The sequence below is a fragment of the Pteropus medius genome, unplaced genomic scaffold, assembly GCF_902729225.1.
Source record: "Pteropus medius unplaced genomic scaffold, Ma_sr-lr_union100, whole genome shotgun sequence".
Classification (NCBI taxonomy): domain Eukaryota; kingdom Metazoa; phylum Chordata; class Mammalia; order Chiroptera; family Pteropodidae; genus Pteropus; species Pteropus medius.
In genome coordinates this window covers 4,096,413-4,104,639 of record NW_024355205.1, presented here as the reverse complement: position 1 = coordinate 4,104,639, position 8,227 = coordinate 4,096,413, and the positions used below count along the sequence as shown (strand labels likewise).

Here is an 8,227-nt window from a genome sequence, read left to right as displayed (position 1 = left end):
CCCTGAGGCAGCCAGTGACCTGTTTTTTTCAAAATCCAGTTTACATTTATTAGTCTTCATTTAATTTGGCTGGTTAGCTGTTCTCAGCTGTACACACCAATCCATTTTTCACTATCCTGGCTTTCTTTTTTATTTTGTCATTCTCTTTTGTTGGCCCATCATCCTTTTTGGCCACTAAATATTAAAGTTCTTAAGGTCTGATTCTTTATCTTTTTTATACTTTCTCACTTGATAATGTCATCAAAGCCCAGGCCTTAAATTACTACTGATACACAAATGACTCACAAGTTTTTATCTCTCCAGGCTTTACTCTTACATATACAATTGTCTACTTGAAATCTTTTAGATGTTTCAAGGCTGACTTCATGTCCTCACACACACTGGGTCTTTTGGTGTTCTCCATCTATTCAGGTCTTGATTGTACTCTCTCCCTTCATCTTTATGTCTTACTCATCAAGTGCCATCAACACTACTTTCAGCACATATCCTAAGTTGTCTCCTTCCCTATCTCCATGGCCAGTATCCCCATCCCAGTCATCCTTCTCTCTTCTCTGCATTTCTTAACATGTCCAGTTTCCCTGCAGTTCTCCATCATACAAGATGAATTATATTTTCACAATGCAACTTGCCTTAATGTCCTTTAATGGCTTCTTATTGCTCTTAGGATGAAGACCACAATCCCTAATACAGCCTTCAAGGCTCCATATGGTCTGGCCCCTCTTCCTGGCTAGCCAAGTCTTTACTTCTGCATTACTGGCCTTTCGCCACAGGGCTTCGCATATATTATTCCATCTGCTAGAATGTGCTTTCCCTCCCCTTTAGCTCATTAACTGCTCTTTAGATCTTGGCTCAGTCTACACTTCCTTAGCAAATCCTTTCATGGTCTCCCTGAATATGCTGGGTCCCCCATTTATTATGTTATTGTATTGCATTAATTATACCTGTAGCACAAATTATACTTTTTTAAAAGTTTTTATTTGTGATTCTTTAAAGTCTGTCCCGTTAAACTGGAGACACTGTTAGGGCAGAGACCTTTTTGATGACAGTTCTTTTCAACATCTAGTACAATAGGTATTTTAACAGATGTTGAGTGAGAACAGCATACAGGGTAAATAGAATTGGCAAAGAACAGGAAAAAATCTTATAGCAGTTTTGGAGGAAATTAAGAAATTTATGACTGAAGAGTGTTAGGAGATTAGGCTAGAAAAGTTGACCCAGTCTGCGAGGGCCTTATATTCCAGTTTTTGTACTTAGTCCCTTAACGATGTTGGTGGCCAGTAACGTTCCCACAAATTGGGAGGTAAGAGATGGGGTATGGCCCTTGAAAGATCGGTGGGACTTTGGTCACTTTTAATTCTCTCAAATACAAGATTTAATGATCTTTGACTCTTTATTTTTCTCATCAGTTACATCTGGAACCTTGGCTGGTATTATGGGAATGAGATTCTACCACTCTGGAAAATTTATGCCTGCTGGCTTAATTGCAGGTGCCAGGTACTTTCTGTTTTATTGCTGTTCTTTACTAGTATGGAGTTTACTAGTTCACTAGTTTGGGCCAGAATGCCCCAAATATTTTGTACATCCATAAATTTACTTGTTTCAGTATATCTGATGCTGATTTAATGTCAAAGTAGCGTAAGTATATTCATTCACTATGGAAATAGTTGCTCTCATACTTGCTCTCTGGTCCATCATGGCTCCTCCCTACAGTGGAAGAAGCTTCAGTGCAAAGCCATGACTGCAGCTCTTCTGTGACTTTCAGTGTGGGTTCTATATTTTTTAGTTGTATGGGTGCCCTTTATTATTGAAAATAATGCTAGCAGGGAATTTTGATTGATTCCTGTTTTCTTATTAACTTCGATTATAAAATCCAAACCAGATTACTTTTTAAAAATATACAGTCCTTAAGCATACATAATAAAGAGACTCTGAAGATAAGGGAATTTTAAAAAACCTGTTTTGGGAGAAGATTGCTTACCAGACTTTGATGATAGTTATGATGCTGTCAAGCAAAATGTTTTATAGTCAGTGTAGACCAAGGCCAAGAGCAGTAATTCAGAAGGCTGCTGATCTACCGTCCATTAGCTAGCTCTGTGACTCTGGGGAGGCCTTGGTCTCTCCAGCCCTCAGTTTTCTCATCTCTGAATTATTAGGAACTCCAACTCATGTGGTGTACTTTTAAGGCCTCAGCACAATATTGCCCCTTGGCATGGTTTTTCTTTGGTGCCTTCTAGGGTTGGAAGTTCCATCTCTGTCTGCTCTGCCATGGTATCTACTCCCCATGCAGTGAGAGAACTGTGTAGTCCTAGTCCTTTAATAGTCAAGTACCTGTTCTGTCCTTTACCTGACATTTTTGTTTATGTGTGTGTTTTCCTTTTAACAGTTTGCTGATGGTCGCCAAACTTGGAATTAGTGTATTCAGCAGACCCCATCAGTGACAGTCATATCCCAGCTTGGACTCATGAAGAATTTTAAAACTTCCACTACTTTTAGTGTATTAAGAGAAATAAGTTCAGGATTTTCACATATTCTGACATTTTACTTAAAAACAAAAAAAAAAGGAAAAAATAATACTGAACTTTGCAGAGGAAAAAATCAGCCCTTATCATTACGACCTTAAAGAGGTGGGTAGTATATAATGCAAGAGCTTATTATTATAATATCCTCATATAGTTTGATTTTTATATGTTGATATCTCTTTCTGTATCTTTCCATAAAGTCTCAAGGGGTTAAATGTTAGCTGTCAACATTGCGGGCTCTGAAACCCCACACCATTCTTCAAGGAACAGTAAAAAAAATCTCGTAGGAGATTTTGTTCTTTTGCTCACCTGTCTGTTCTTTTGCTCACCGTAGAGCACAGACCTACTTTGAAATTATGTTAAATGAAATAGCAATGAAAATAAAGTTTACTACAATATTTTCTATGTTGTCTTCATTGCCAGAACTGTTTAGAACATAAAATGAGATGTGGATAGCAGGAAGACATAGGAACATGAAAGCGTTTTATATATATTTACTTAAGAATTACCCATTTTGAATAAAGACCAATAATGACAGTTATTATTTGATTACACATTGCATTGAACTAGTTTTAAAAATGATCTGTAGTAAGTATTTCTATTCTAAGATTAGGACTGTATAACCAAAGGAAAAAATAAAATTTGGTTAACTAGGTAATCTATAAATGTGAAAATAAAAGACCTGTCTGGGACTCAAATTACCTAGGTTGGTCTCTAATTTGGACACATTAACTGGATACTGACACATTTTCACTATTTTTTTTTAGCATTGAGAATTAACTCATTTTAACCAAAAGTGATATCTGCTACTTCCGCCCTAACTGGTATTGAATTTAGAGTATAATTTAGTCACCCCTATTAATATTCTATATTTGTTTAAGCCAGAAAAAGAACAGCCATCTTCTAGTTTTCATCCGTTTTCAGAGCTAGGATGTATTCAAAAGTTATGCTAATGCTTAGAGATCTACACAAGGGGATGTGACCGGAGCACAGTAATCTAAACCATGCACTTCTCTTAATGCAGCCAGGGTCAGAAGAAGATTTTTGGGCAGCCCCGTCACAGCAAAGACTCATTAAGCTTTTGGTCTATGAGACCCCCCAGGTCTTTTTCTCACATAATGCTGTTAATAACTACTCATAGGTAGTGAAAGGGTTAGTGCTTGATGTCACATACTTGCAAGTACTTAAAAAATTGATTTAATTCCTGGCATACTCAATGATTGCCTTTTTAAAACAATTATGAAATTCATGAAATTAAATAACATTTAAAAACAGTTCATTAATATGTGGTATGATTTCATGTCCTGGTGAATCAGATTATCATGATCTTCTAAACATTAGTCCTGTGCAGTCTAAAAGAAAATGGACAAAGAAAATCAAGCAGAACTTTTCTTTAAACTGATTTTTATGGAAATGCAGAAGAAAAAAATGAGTTGTAGCTAGTGTTGCAAAGGTCAGAACACTCACAGGTGGCCTGGGTGTCCTCTTGAGCAGTGAAGAGCTGTCTGTGTATTATGTATGTTTACAGAGCTTACCTCATTATCATGCTTGTTTCCCCAAACCTTGCTACTGTGTGAGTGCCAAGTAGAAGTGAATATCAGTTATGACTTGCTGATCCCCAAATGTTTGAATCATATAAATTGTAAGAGCCAAGGCACAGAAAAAGATTGTTCTAAATAAAAAAGTAATACTCTTATTATCAGAAAGACACATGTTGGGTTCTAAGCTAGCCCTTGGGTGGTTGTCATGATAAATAGCTACTTAAAATGTTATGGGTAAATGTATTTAATAATCCTTGTTGATATTTTCCATCCTCTAAACCCAGCCACATGTGCATGTGTGTGACCTATGTACACTCTCACATACAAGCTAATACTTAGCTGTTGACAATTAAGGGCACTTATGTTGTGATAATACAGGCATCAGAAGGCTGTAGACCATTGAAAGCTACCATCCTTCTAGGCTTCCATAGATATGATTTTGAATCTTGACATGGGCCCTGGTTTTTCATCTGTCCGGAGTGCTTCCAAATAGCATCAGTTTGGGCCTTCAGTTCTAGGGGAGGGGCCCCAGCATCAGACTGACAAGGTTCCCTGAAGGTGGAAATTAGTTTAGGTCAAAAGTAGATCACCAGGATGTGGTTCCATAGTGTAGCGGTGAGCACTTCTGCTTTACACACAGAAGGTCCTGGGTTCGCACCCCAGTGGAGCTGGAGCCACAGTCCATGGTCTACAGCCATGCTACCCTGAACATGCCCGATGTCTGATCTTGGAAGCTAAGCAGGGTCGGGCCTGGTTAGTACTTGGATGGGAGACCACTTAGGAAGACGAGGTGCTATAGGCATAAATAATAATTTAAAAAAATAAAAATAAAGGGGATCACCAGTGGTCAGCTCTAAAAGTTCTAAGGCTGCACACAGACTGAGGTGACTGTGGGGAGAGGGGTCTTTATTGCCAGGCAGCCCTGAGAGTGCCCTTACCTAGTCCCTCCTCCTTTCCCCAGCCCCTCCTCCCCCAGCTAAGTTCACCTGAGTACTAACTGCCCTAAGATTGTGCCGGGTCCTAGAAGGAAAAGAACAAACCTTAGCTTGCCCTCATGGAGTCTAGTGGAGAAGACTGGCATCAAAACAAAGGCAATACATAATAGAGGTAGATATATATATATCATCTTAGAGGCACAAAAAAGGGAGTTGTCAATTTTGTTTAGGAGTCTAGGAGAGCTTCATAGAGAAGGTGATTGAGGTGAGCCTTGAAGAATGAGGAAGTCATAGACAAAGGCTGACAGATGTTGCAGGTACAGAAGCAGTAATATGTGCAGTGCCTTAGAGGCACGACGTGGATCTGGCACAATTGGGTAATTACACGTTGTTTGGTGTACCTAGCTTAGAGGATGTGAGGTTGGCTACAGCAGGAGATGAGACAGAAGGCCAAGGTCAAATCTAGATGGCTTTGGTACATCCTATAGAATTTGAACTTAATTCATTTTCCTCCTCATGTTTGTTGTTATTTGTTTCTTGTTGATTTGTGGACGCTTTCCATATATGATGGGTATCCTTTTTTATATATTGCATTTTCTCCTAGTCTATTGCATGTCTTTTTTATAGTGTCTATATTTTTGCATAGTCAGATCTATTACCTTGCTTTATAAAATTCTCACTCCAAAATTATAAAAATATTCACCTAGTTAACAAAGTTGTTTAAAATTGGGAAAAAATATTCTTGTAATAAAGAATGCGTGCAACAGAAAAGTGTACAGTAAAATTAAGTCTCCTCCCCATTCCAGACCTTTAGTTTCTCAACTTAAGAGGTAACATTATTTACCTTATTTATAGGCTCAAAATTTTATGAGAATATATAGCATATAAATGTATCCTTTTTTGGTTATTAACATAAATGAGGCACAGGGTAAACACAGTAATATACTTTGCTACACTGTGCTACACTTATACCTTTTCTTCATCTGGACATAGAGACCTACCTTATCATTTTTAATGGCTTTTTAATTGTATGAGTTTACTGTCTAGTTCACCATTCCCCTACAGATAGAAAGTACCTTATTTAAAGCCTTTTGCTATTACAAAGAATGCTACACCAAGGAACATCACTATCTAAATGTTGGCGCACATGTGCAAATGAATCTTAGGTTATATTCCTAAAAGCTGAGTCAAAGCAGATGAGTATTCAAAATTTTAATTGTCCCCAAAAGAGTTGCACCAATTTACATTCAGCAATAGTAGTTGAGGGATTTTGTTTCCCCACCTTTGCTAACACTGTGATTATCAGACTTTTTATCTTTGACAAATTAAGCTAGGAGTTTGTGAACTTTTTCTATAAATGGCCAGATAGTAAACATTTTAGGGTTTACAGACCGTATGGTCTCTGTCCACCTACTCAGACTCAGCGTTGTAGAACAAGTCTCCATAGACAATACATCAACAAGTGAGAGTGGCTATGTTCCAACATAGCTACATCAACAAGTGAGAGTGGCTATTTATGGACCCTGAAATTTGAATTTCAGGTCATTTTCACATATTACAAAATACTAATCTTATTTTGATTTTTTAAACCATGTTATTTTGATTAAAAAAAAAAAAATTCTTAGTTTGCCAGCTGCACAAAAAAGGCAATGGACTGGATTTGGTTCACTGACCATACTTTGCCAACCCTTGATCTAAGCCAAAAATATTATCTATCATTTTAATTATTTAGTTATGACTTATTAAGCATCTCTTCATATACTTATTGACCAGTGATATATATTTTTTCTCTGCGAACTGCCTGTTCATATTTTTTGTCCATGTTCTTGTTTGTTGTTTTTCTAATTGGTCTGTGACTGTATAGTAGAAAAAAATTGTTGTTTTGTGTGTGTGTGTGTGTGTGTGTGTGTGTGTATATATATATATAACATTTTGTCTTTTTGTTTATAGTATTTTTTGTCATGTGGAAAATAAGATTTTATATGGAATCAAATTTATTCTATTTTCTTTATGGCTTTTGGATTTTGTGTTTTCAGAAAGAACACATTTCAAGAGTGTAAAATTAAATTATCTTATTTTTAATACTTTTATAGGTTTTTTTTTAGCTTTTCATTTTTAGTGCCTTTAGAATTTATTTTTGTGTGATAGTGCAAATTAGAGATATGACTAAATTATTTTCTCCAAAAAAAATAGCCATTACTCTCAGCATTTATTGAATGGTATATCCTTTATTCATTGCTTTAAAATACCACCTTTACCATGTACCGAATTTCCGTATTGGGCTAATTCTGGGTTTTCTAGTCTCTTCCATAGATCTAGTTATCTACTGTCTCAGTGACAAATTACAATTATCACTGTAGATTTGTAATGTATTTTGATATTTGATAGGATAAATCATTGTTATTTTTCTTTACATATTTACTCTTCTATATAAATCTAGACTTAGCCTTTAATTTTAAATTTTACTTGGGATTTTGATTATGATTGTATTGAATTGTAGGTAAAGAGGAATTTAGAGCTTTAAAATATGTACTCTTCAGTCCAGGAAAATTATATGTATCTTCATTTAATTTCATTTTTTTCTTTAATGTCTTAAAGCAATATTTTAGAGTTTTTTTCTTCCATTTAGTTCTTTGCATTTCTATTAAGGTTATTTTAGGATATTTTATAGTTTTGTTATTATGAATGGGAACACTTTCATATATATTTTTTTAAATTAGGTATCAGTCTGAACAAAATGAATTTCTGGTATTAATGTAAAAGCTTCTGTTGACTTACTTAAGCATGTAACTTGTCTTAGGTTTTTGTTAGCTACCCTTTATCCAGTCCTATAGCTTTATGTTAAAGTTAGAAGTAATAATCTATTTATTGCTCTTGTTGACAAGACTCAGCATTGTTCTAGAGATACTAGACAAGCAATAAAACAAGAGAAATAAATGAGGTATAAATTAATTGTGGAAAAGGAAAGAAACATTTAAAATATATATAGTTTATCTAGAAAACCCAAGACAAGCAACTAAAAACCTATTAGAACTAATGAGAAAGTTCTATAAAGCAGCAAGAAATATGGCAATACCAAAAACCTAATAGCTTTCTATCAACACCATAATCATTTCTCCTCCATACCATTGCTTATACTACTAAGTCCAAGTGTCATTTTTAATCTTCTAATTGGACTCCCAGTTTTCATGCTTTGACCCAATAATTCATTCTCTACTCAGCAAGATGATGC

General features: G+C 35.7%; 1 long non-coding RNA gene and 1 pseudogene across 1 annotated transcript; both read left to right on the top strand.

Moving 5' to 3' along the window:
• Nucleotides 1-1,344: 1,344 nt before the first annotated feature.
• On the top strand, nt 1,345-2,917 carry LOC120598897 (uncharacterized). Its single transcript, XR_005651780.1, has 2 exons — nt 1,345-1,494; nt 2,384-2,917. It is a non-coding gene; the product is annotated as an uncharacterized LOC120598897 (long non-coding RNA).
• A 1,829-nt stretch (nt 2,918-4,746) lies between these two features.
• LOC120599148 (uncharacterized) lies at nt 4,747-4,862 on the top strand (annotated as a pseudogene).
• The last annotated feature ends 3,365 nt before the right edge of the window (nt 4,863-8,227 follow it).